This window comes from Bubalus kerabau, unplaced genomic scaffold, assembly GCF_029407905.1.
Source record: "Bubalus kerabau isolate K-KA32 ecotype Philippines breed swamp buffalo unplaced genomic scaffold, PCC_UOA_SB_1v2 scaffold_30, whole genome shotgun sequence".
NCBI classification, from domain to species: Eukaryota; Metazoa; Chordata; class Mammalia; order Artiodactyla; family Bovidae; genus Bubalus; species Bubalus kerabau.
This window is the reverse complement of record NW_026577884.1, coordinates 428,017-439,584: the sequence shown is the minus strand read 5'-3', so window position 1 is coordinate 439,584 and position 11,568 is coordinate 428,017.

The following is an 11,568-nucleotide window of genomic DNA, read 5'->3' as shown; positions in this document are numbered from 1 at the left end:
ATAGCTGAGCTGAGGCCAATAAGGTGCCTGCCAAGTCTGACATACTCCCGTAGCCTTCACCTTCATGGAAAATAAGTCTAGAATCTGGGAATGTCTTTGCAAGGCTGGCAAAGGGCAGTCAGGAACCAGCACCCTGCCTCTGGAATTACCGACTTCTGAGCAGATCTGGAGGTCTCCTTTAGGAGAAGCTAACCCATTCTTTCCAAATAGAGGCTTCCAAACAGGCCAGTTGGCTGCCTTTTCGCGCCCGAAGGAGGCCTGCTTTTCTCGCATCCTATGAAGCCCTGTTCCCAGCCTCTGGGAAAAGCGGATCTTGAAGATATTTTCTCAGGGGTTGTTTCCATGGAGCTGGGGCCGAGACCAGAGACCCAATCGCACAGGGGAAGGAAAACCACATGGACAAGTCTTTGCTCTCCAGGAGACCTCTAAGTGAAACTTACTGTGTCAGGAACGTTCTTGACTCCTATGGAGACACCCCTGTGTGTGAAGCTGTGTACCCAACAAGGGGGCACACAGGGCCTGATTCTCTCTTTGCAGCTTTGAAGCTGTCGTTCAAACAACAGCTTGAGAATCCATTGAATGCTCTCCCTTACCTCTGAGAGACTTCTCATTGCTGTAGCCTTTGGCAGTTTTTACAAATCCGCACCCAAACCCTTCTCCAAGTAGGCCTGGGTCCTGGTTTGGATGGCCATGCAATGGCGGAGCTGAGGTCAGTAAGGCACCAGTCAGGTGTCACACACTCTGGCAGCCTGCTCCTCCAGGGACAGTAAGGCCTATTTTTCCCTGCGGGAGGCTCGCTTGCCTTGCCTCCTGTGAACTGCGTTTCCCAGCCTGGGCAAAAAGCGGTTCCTGGAGATCTTTTCTCAGGGGCTCTATCCCCAGAGCTGGGGTGGACCTCGGGGACCCATCTCACAGGGGAAGGAAAAACCACATGGACAGGTCTATGCTCTGTAGGAGACGTTAGTGTGTCTCATCTCTTAGGAACATTCTTGGCTCGTACAGAGACACCTCTGTGTGTAAAGCTACACACCGAACATAGGGGCACAGGGAGCCTGATTCTCTCCATGGGGTGCTGATGCTTTGTGGCAAAGCACCTGTTTGAGAATCCATCCGCTTACGCTTCCCTCGCCTTGACAGAGGTCTCATTGCTGTGTCTCTTGGCAGTTGGGAAAGAGGTAGACCCTTACCCTTCACCAAGTAGGCCCTGATCCTAGTTTGAAAGGAAAGGCAATAGCTGAGCTGAGGCCAGTAAGGCACCCGTCAACTCTGACATATTCCCGATGCCTGCTCCTTCATGGAAAATATTGCTAGAATCTAGGAATGTCTTTGCAAGGCTGGCAAAGGGCAGTCAGGAACCTCGACCCTGCCTCTGGAATTTCTATCTTCTGAGCAGATCTGGAGGTCTCCTTCTGGAGAAGCTAACCCATTCCTTGCAAATAGAGGCTTCCAAACACAGGCTAGTTGGCTGCCTCTTCTTGCCTGAAGGAGGCTTGCTTTTCCTGCCTCCTATCATCCCTGGTTCCCAGCATGGGGGAAAAGCAGATCTTGGAGATCTTTGCTCAGGTGTTGTTTCCACGGAGCTGGGGTTGTGCCCAGAGACCCACACATACAGGGGAAGGCAAAACCACATGAACAAGTCTTTGCTCTCTAAGAGAGCTCTAGTGAACCTCAGTCTTTGACGAACGTTCTTGGCTCCTATGCGGACACCTCTGTGTGTGAAACTGCGTACCCAACATGGCGGCAGAGAGCCTGATTCTCTCTGTGCAGGTTTAATGCTGTCGTTCAGAAAACAGCTTGAGAATCCATACAATTCTCGCCCTTACCTCTGAGAGAGTTCTCATTGCAGTAGCCCTTGGCAGTTTGTAGAAATCTGCAGCTAAACCCTTCTCCAAGTAGGCCTGAGTCCCAGTTCGGAGGAACAAGCAATGGCGGAGCTAAGACCAGTATGGCACCAGTCAGTTTTCACACACTCTGGCAGCCTGCTCCTCCAGGGACAGTAAGGCTTCTTTTTCTCTGCAGGAGGCTCACTTGCCTTACTTCCTGTGAACAGCTTTTCCCAGCCTGGGCGAAAAGCGGTTCCTGGAGATCTTTTCTCAGAGGCTGTTTTCTCGGAGCTGGGGTGGACCTCGGGCACCCAACTCACAGGGGAAGGCGAAACCACATGTACAGGTGAGCACTCTGTAGGAGAGCTCTTGTGAGCCTCATCTCTCAGGAACATTCTTGGCTCCTGTAGAGACACCACTGTGTGTGAATCTACACACCCCACATAGGGGCAAAGGGAGCCTGATTCTCTCCGTGGGGTGCTGATGCTTGGTGGCAAAGAACCTTCCTGATAATCCATCCGCTTATGCTTCCCTCGCATTTACGGAGGTCTCATTGCTGTAGCCCTCGGCAGTTTGGAAAGAAGAAGACCCTTACCCTTCATAAAGTAGGGCCTTGTCCTACTTTGAATGGAAAGGCAATAGCTGAGCTGAGGCCAATAAGGCGCCAGTCAAGTCTGACATATTCCCAAAGCCTGCTTCTTCAGGAAGATAACTGTAGAATCTAGGAATGTCTTTGCAAGGCTGGCAAAGGGCAGTCAGGACCCTGCACACTGCCTCTGGAATTACCGACTTCTGAACAGATCTGGACGTCTCCCTTAGGGGAAGCTAACCCATTCTTCCAAATAGAGGCTTCCAAACGCAGGCCGCTTGGCTGCCTCTTGCTCTCTGAAGGAGGCCTGCTTTTCCCGCCTCCTATGAACTCCAGTTCCCAGCCTCTGGGAAAAGCGGATCTTGAAGATCTTTTCTCAGGGGTTCTTTCCACGGAGCTGGGGCCGAGCCCGGGGCCCAAAGGCACAGGGGAAGGCAAGACCACATGGACAGGTCTATGCTCTGTAGCAGACCTCTAGTGAACCTCATCTCTCAGGAGCATTCTTGGCTCCTATAGAGACACCTCTGTGTGTGAAGCTGCGTACCTAACATAGGGGCACAGAGAGCCTGATTCTCTCTGTTCATTTTGACGCTGTCATTCAGAAAACAGCTTGAGAATCCATAAAATGCTCTCCCTTACCACTGAGAGAATTCTCACTGCTGTAGCCCTTGGCACTTTGTAGAAATCTGCACCCAAACGCTTTTCCAAGTAGGCCTGGGTGCTAGCTCGGATGAACAGGCAATGGCGGAGCTGAGGCCAGTAAGGCAACAGTCAGGTTTCACACACTCTGGCAGCCTGCTCCTCCAGGGACTGTAAGGCCTCTTTTACTCTGCAGGAGATTCGCTTGCCTTACTTCCTGTGAACAGCATTTCCCAGCCTCGGCGAAGCGGTTCCTGGAGATCTTTTCTCAGGGACAGTTTCCCCGGAGGTGTGGCGGACCTCGAGGACCCAACTCATAGGGGAAGGCAAAACCACATGGACAGGTCTATGCTCTGTAGGAGAGGTTTAGTGAACCTAATCTCTCAGGAACATTCTTGGCTCCTATAGAGACAACTCTGTGTGTGAAGCTACACTCCCAACATTGGTGCACAGGGAGCTTGATTCTCTCCGTGGGGTGCTGATGCTTTGTGGCAAAGCACCTGCTTGAGAATCCATCCTCTTAGGCTTCCCTCACCTTGACAGAGGTCTCATTGCTGTAGCCCTTGGCAGTTTGCAAAGAAGAAGACCCTTACCCTTCATGAACTAGGGCCTTGTCCTAGTTTGAATGGAAAGGCAATAGCTGAGCTGAGGTCAATAAGGAGCCAGTCCCGTCTGACACATTCCCGAAGCCTGCTCCTTCATGGAAAATAACTCTAGAATCTAGGAATATCTTTGCAAGGCTAGCAAAGGGCAGTCAGGAACCAGTACCCTGCCTCTGGAATTAACAACTTCTGAGCAGATCTGGAGGTCTCCTTTAGGAGAAGCTAACCCATTCCTTCCAAATAGAGGCTTCAAAACACAGGCAGGTGGGCTGCATTTTTGTTCCCGATGGAGGCGTGCTTTTCTCTCCTCCTACGAACCCCGGTTCCCAGACACTGGGAAAAGTGGATCTTGAAGATATTTTCTCAGGGGTTGTTTCCACGGAGCTGGGGCCGAGCCTGGAGACCCAAAGGCACAGGGGAAGGCAAGACCACATGGACAAGACTTTGCTCTTTAGTATAGCTCTAATGAACCTCACTCTGTCAGGATCTTTCTTGATTCCTACGGAGACACACCTGTGTGTGAAGCTGCGGCTACAGAGAGCCTGATTCCCTCCGTTTACCGCTGAGTCTGCATTGCCAAGCAACAGCTTGGGAACGCAGCCTGGGGCACTTCCCTTCCCTCGGACAGAGCTCTCCTTGCGGTAGGCCTTGGTAGTTTGCATACAATGGGGCCCTAAGCCCTCTGCAAGTTGGCCTGGCTCCTAGGTCCAAAGGGCAGGCCAGAGCGGAGCTGAGGCTGTCAGGCTCCAGACACATCTCCCATACTCCTACATCCTGCTCCTACCCGGGCATGAACGCTAGAAGCTGGGAAGGTACCTGGACCGTGCAGGGGCGGGGCGAACGCGGGCGGCGTGGGGCGGGGGTCGTCTTCTGGTGGGGGTGGGGGCGGGCTTCCCAGTTGTGCTCTCAGAGGTGGACACTGAGGCTGAAAACTCGCCGGGAGCGCACCCGGGACTGGGTAAACCCGGGCTGCGGGGGTCGAGATTCAGATGGCTTTGGGTGGGGGTCGGTCCCAGTTGTGCTCCCGGGGTCGCCACTGCGGCTGGGAACGCGCAGGGAGCGCGGCAGGGGCGGGGCTAACCCTGGCGGAGCGGGGCGGGGTCGGCTCACGGGGGGGATGGGGAGGGGTTCCCAGTTGCGCTCTCGGGGGTTGCAACTGCGGCTGGGAACGCCCATTTCGTCGGCTCCTGGGTCCCCAAGGATCGCCATCCCGTGGGTGCAGCGGAGGGTGCGGACCACAGGTAAGGGAACTGGGACTGCGTGGAGCAGGGAACCAAGTATTCCGCCGTCTGTTGGCACATTCTCGGAGCTCCCCAACCTGGCGGTCGCAGAAAGGCCTTGCCTTTGGGGTCAAGGCCTTTACCGCTCCACCCCTCTGCTGAAAAATCTCAGAGTCTGCGTGGTTTTTCCAAGCAGCCTAGTGTCCGCTGGAAGTCCAAGGGACAGAACACTGAACTCTGGCCGGCTGGCCCAGCCCTGCTTCTGGCACTTTGTAAGCCAGCGGGCCCTTGAGCACCTGCTGGGATGGGAAAGGGAAGGGTCCATGGATTGCACCCTAGAAACTTAGTAGGGTGCATGGATTTCAAACCCTGGTGGCCGCCCAGGCAGCAAAGAAGGGGGGAGGGCATCTTGCTGCCCTTTCATGGCAGAATCTGTGGTTGTCCAGCTGCGTGGGCCTTTTCATGAGGACCCTGTGCAATAAAAGTTTGGTGTTTTGGAACTGAATAATTAGAACGTGTAAAAGCTTTAAATTATGTGGTGGTGTAATTAAAAAGCAAAACAAAACAAAACCAAGCTCCAAGTGTTTTGCAAATGGAGGTTTAAATATTGAAGGACTGTATTCCTTGCACTGTGGCATTCTATCAAGAAGTGTGCAGGATTTTTTTTTTTTAAGAAAAGTGTTCAAAGTGAGGGAAACAGGAAACCCAGAGGTGCCCCTGTATTTTGGGGAAGGCCTTAGGAGGTCACTTGGAAATGCTGCTGGCTGTGCGGGAGGGGGGCAGATGGGCTGTGCAGGCTTGTCCTTTGCATGGATGTTCTTGTGTGTGGAAACCCAGCTCGGAGCCATCTCCTGATGTGTAAGAATTTCGCAGACAAACCTTGAGCTAAGCAATGCATTTTTTCCTAAGAAAATGTTTGTCTTAAGCGATGTAAATATCCTATGTATTTCCGCTAGACTCTGGCTTCAGGTCGGTTCCCCCAAAAGGCTCATAAGCGATTTGAACAAAACAGCATGTTTTCCTCCTAGCTTGTTCTTCTTATCTATGTTAAGGAAATGATATATTTGCCTGCAATACTGCCTTTCTTCAAGATTCATGTCAATCAAGTTTTGGCCCGGGATGACTCACCTGCTGCCAATATTATCACAATGCATGTCGTGGGGGAGGGGCCTGGTGCCATTCCCTGAAACAGTTCCTTTCTTTCCTTAGCTGACTGCTAGTGCCTGTAGAATATCTGGCTAAAGACCAGCAGGGGGTACTCTTACTACCCCCCCCCACCCCGCCTCGAGTCTAAGTCAGCAGCTTTCTCTATCTCTTTAATACTTTAATAACACTTGATGACACAAAAGCTCTGAGCGATCAAATCATATCAAATCTTCATTTCAGATTGAAGATGCATTCCATGGTATTGCCATCTTAAGTCTTTCCATCGTTATGGAATATCTGTCCATGTATTCAGGATAGTTTTCAGCCAGGGTGTATAATTTCCAGTGTGCCAGTCTTGTCATCCTCGTTACATCCATGGCAAAGTGTTTTATTCATGTTGATATTATTGAAAGGGAATTTTTTAAAATTCCTTTTCAGATTATTATCTGCTAATGTATACAGATAAAACTGTGTAATCATTCATTTGTATCAGTTTGGACAGCTTGATAGTTGTCTTTAATTTCTTTACTTTCTGACACTTTAAGATTATCCTGGGACACATATGTAATGCCTCACCCCTAAATTCAGACATGTGTTCAAAGAACTTCTGTCCTTTTATTTTTTTATTTATTTATTCTTTAACATTGAAATCGTTTTGACTATGCTGGGTGTTTGTTGCTAGATGGAAGTAGCTAGGACCTCTGGACTGCAGTCTCTCATCTCTTGCTGACCTCTTGTTGACCTCTGCAGATTCCTGGTAGGTGGGAGCTTGTTAGTTCCTTGTTCCTTATCAGAACCTCCTGTGGTTAGTGTTTTTCTCTTCTCTGTTGCCTGGTAAGGGTGGGTGGTCATGGGCATCCCAAAGTTGGCTAGAAGTCAATTATTTAGGCAGGCTTGTGCACAGATATGGGAGAAGGCAATGGCACCCCACTCCTGGAAAATCCCAAGGATGGAGGAGCCTGGTAGGCTGCAGTCCATGGGGTGGCTAAGAGTCGGACACCACTGAGTGACTTCATTTTCACTTTTCACTTTCATGCATAGGAGGAGGAAATGGCAACCCACTCCAGTGTTCTTGCCTAGAGAACCCCAGAGACTGCGGGGCCTGGTGGGCTGCCATCTATGGCGTGGCACAGGGTCGGCCTCAACTGAACCACTTAGCAGCTGCAGCAGCAGCTGCAGCAGTGCATAGATATCAAAGGGGATGAGAACAGTCAGGTAGGATCACATATGTCATCGTGAAACAATACTTCTCCTCTTAGCCAAAGCTAACAAAAGATTTCTGTTCTAGGTCAACCTAGAAGAGATCACTTAAGAGGTAAAGAAACTTAAACTCCATTAGCAAAGGCAGTTCAACATCTCAAGAAAACTTGTGCTAGGCACAAAACTCTTTTCTGGGGGCCTACTTTCCCTACAACCTCCTTATCCCATTCTGTACCCATTCCTTTGCTTCTCCCGTCCTGAAAATGCCACCTGTAAGACAGAACTACTTCGTTTTCCTTCTTAAAGTGTGATTGCATTCCATACATTCTTGTAATAACAAGTCATACATTTCCCTTCAGCAACCAAGAACTGACTCTTATATTGGCATTTGATAGATTGGTGAGCATACCTATCAGTGATAATAGCGCCCACCCCGCTTCCTGCAAGAACAGAACAAAACAAAACAAAACAAAAAAATTGCTTTCTTACATTTAATATGTTCGGATGGTGCCAGTCACTATTCATGCAGAGTCAAAAATCTCTTTTGTTTCTGTGTAAAAGGGAGGTCCTTTCAAGTCGTGAATGTTTAAGAAGTTTCATTTATTTGGAAGTGACCTAGCTATTCAATACACTGTCGTCACTTAGTTTAGCACCAGGATAGAAACTCAGGTAACCAAAACACCTGGAGGAACGATTGTAAGTTCAGTTCAGTTCAGTTGCTCAGTCGAGTCTGACTCTTTGTGACCCCGTGGCCTGCAGGACGCCAGGCTTCCGTGTCCATCACCAACTCCAGGGGCTTGCTCAAACTCATGTCCATCGAGTCAGTGATGCCATCCAACCATCTTATCCTCTGTCATCCCCTTCTCCTCTGCCTTCAATCAAGACTATGAGAGGCAGATATTTTAGAGTATAATTATTGTTAAGAGTTTATCTAAAAGCTCATATCACATTTACATATTTTACATTGGTTGTTGCTGTTTCCAGGTACTTTCTTGCTGACAAGCTTGTGACACATATAACAATAGAGCAATTTTTACCTCAGAAGAAACCTAGGCACTATGAACATGTTGTGCTTAATGTTGTTGACTCTTAGACATGTCTATAGTGGAGGAGCAAAACCAAAAATACTAGATATTTCATATTGACTAGTTCCCAGTTCACGGGACTCTGACATTCATTTAGGTCAATGTTTTCTTGTATTTCCAGCAGTTTGATTTGGAAGGGCTGCCTTGTCTTGAGACCATTGAAATCAGAACTCAGAACTTGAGCAATATTATCAAAAAACACAAGGCTCACACTGACATATACCTTAATCCAGACAGACAGACAAGACATCTTCCAGTTTTCCGCCTGAGATTTAAAATATTTCTTTGAGCCGTTTTCCTGGGAAGTGGGGGGGGGGGAGTGGGGGTGGCAGCGAGGCAGGCTTGGGTAACAAGCTAATTGTTGGTCATTGCATATGCAAAGAACCAGCTTTCCGGGTTCCAAGGAAAAAAGCTTCCTTGGTACCCAAATTTGTTTGGATCTATAGACTCTCATGGCCCTCCTAGGTCAGGACATCTTTCCTTTCTGTAGTCCTCGTTTGAACCCTAAATCATAGACAGCTTGGATTGTCTCTGTGGGGTGGATGTATTGTCCTCGTGTTTGACCTGGCGGCAGTAGCGAGGTCCGAGAGCCTCTCCTGGAACCGGGCGTGGGGACAGGGCTCACCGGGAGCCCCTGGTGGAAGTGGGCAATGCGCCGGGAGCGCGCCAGGGGCGGGGCGATCCCAGGCGGCGCGGGTCGGGGTTCCGGTCGGGAGGGGGTGGGGGGTGGTAACAGTTGTGCTCTCGGGGGTGCCCACTGCAGCTGGAAATGCGCTGGGAGTGCGGCAGGGGCGGGGTGAACCCTGGTGGCGCGGGGCGGGGTTCGGCTCCTGGCGGGGGTGGGGGAGGGCTTCCCAGTTGTGCTCTCGGTGGTGGCCACTGAGGCTGGAAACGCGCCTGGAGCGCACCCGGGGCGGGGTAAACCTGGGCTGCGCGGGTCGAAATTTAGATGGCTGTGGGTGGGGGTTCGGTCCCAGTTGTGCTCTCCGGGGTCGCCACTGCGGCTAGGAATGCCCATTTCCTATGCTAATGTGTCCCCAAGGATCCACATCTAGTGGGTGCAGCGGAGGGCTGCGGGCCACAGGTCAGAGAACTGGGACTGCTTGGAGCAGGGAACCACGTATTCCGCCCTCTGTTGGCACATTCTCGGAGCTCCCCAACCTGGCGGTTGCAGAAAGGCCTCGCCCTTGGTGTCAAGGCCTTTACCGCTCCACCCCTTTGCTGAAAAATCTCAGCCTGCACGGTTTTCCCAAGCAGCCTAGTGTCCGCTGGAAGTCCAAGGGACAGAACCCTGAACTCTGGCCAGCTGGCCCAGCCCTGCTTCTGGCACTTTGTAGGCCAGCGGGCCCTGGAGCACCTGCTAGGATGAGAAAGGGAAGGGTCCGCGAATTGCACCCTAGAAAGTTAGTAGGGTGCATGGATTTCAAACCCTGGTGGCCGCCCAGGCAGCAAAGAAGGGGGGAGGGCACCTTGCTGCCCTTTCATGGCAGAATCTGTGGCTGTCCTGATGCGTGGGCCTTTTCATGGGGACCTTGTGCAATAAAAGTTTGGTGTTTTGGTACTGAATAATTAGAAATTGTAAAAAGTTTAAATTATGTGGTGGTGTAATTAAAAAACAAAACAAAACAAAACCAAGCCCCAAGTGTTTGGCACAGGGAGGTTTAAGTATTGAAGGCCTGTTTTCCTTGCACTGTGGCATTCTATCAAGAAGTGTGCAGGATTTTTTTTTTTTTTTAAGAAAAGTGTTCGTAGAGCTTGAAACAGGAAACCCAGAGGTGCCCCTGTATTTTGCGGAAGGCCTTAGGAGGTCACTTGGAAATGCTGCTGGCTGTGGGGGAGGGGGGCAGATGGGCTGTGCAGGCTTGTCCTTTGCATTCATGTTCTTGTGTGTAGAAACCCAGCTCGGAGCCATCTCCTGATGTGTAAGAATTTCGCAGACAAACCTTGAGCTAAGCAATGCATTTGTTCCTGAGGAAATGTTTGTCTTAAGCGATGTAAATATCCTATGTATATCTGCTGGACTCTGGCTTCAGGTCGGTTCCCCCAATAGGCTCAGAAGCGACTTGAACAAAACAGTATGTTTTCCTCGTACCTTGTTCTCCTAATCTATGTTAAGGAAATGATATATTTGCCTGGAATACTGCCTTTCTTCAAGATTCATGTCAATCAGTTTTTGGCCCAGGATGACTCACCTGCTGCCAATGTGACCTCAAGGCATGTCGTGGGGGAGGGGCCTGGTGCCATTCCCTGAGACAGTGCCTTTCTTTCCTTAGCTGACTGCTAGTGCCTGTAGAGTATCTGGCTAGAAACCAGCAGGGCGTACACCCCGCCTCAAGTCTAAGTCAGCAGCTTTCTCTATCTCATTTATACTTTAATAACAATTGATGACACAAAAGCTCTGAGCGATCAAATCATATCAAATCTTCATTTCAGATTGAAGATGCATTCCATGGTATTGCCATCTTAAGTCTTTCCATTGTTATGGAATATCTGTCCATGTATTCAGGATAGTTTTCAGCCAGGGTGTATAATTTCCAGTGTGCCAGTCTTGTCATCCTCGTTACATCCATGGCAAAGTGTTGTATTCATGTTGACATTATTGAAAGGGAATTTTTTTTAATTCCTTTTCAGATTATTATCTGCTAATATATACAGAAAAAACTGTGTAATCTTTCGTTTTTATCAGTTTGGACAGCTTGATAGTTGTCTTTAAATTCTTTCCTTTCTCATACTTTAAGATTTTCCGGGCACCGTACATGTACTGCCTCACCCCTAATCTCAGTCATGTGTTCAAAGGACTTCTGTCCTTTATTTGTTTACTTATTTTTTGCAACATTGAATTCGTTTTGACTATGCTGGGTCTCTGCTGCAAGATGGAAGTTGCTAGGACCTCTGGACTGCAGTCTTCCATCTCTTACTGACCTCTTGTTGACCTCTGCAGAATCCTGGTTGGCGGGAGCTTGTTAGTTCCTTGTTCCTTACCAGGACCTCCTGTGGTAAGTGTTTTTCTCTTCTCTGTTGCCTGGTAAGGGTGGATGGTCATTGGCATCCCAAAGCTAGCTAGAAGTCAATTATTTAGGCAGGCTTGTGCATAGATATGGGAGAAGGCAATGGCACCCCACTCCAGTACTCTTGCGTGGAAAATCCCATGGATGGAGGAGCCTGGTAGGCTGCAGTCCATGGGGTGGTTAAGAGTCGGACACCACTGAGCGACTTCACGTTCACTTTTCACTTTCATGCATGGGAGGAGGAAATGGCAACCCA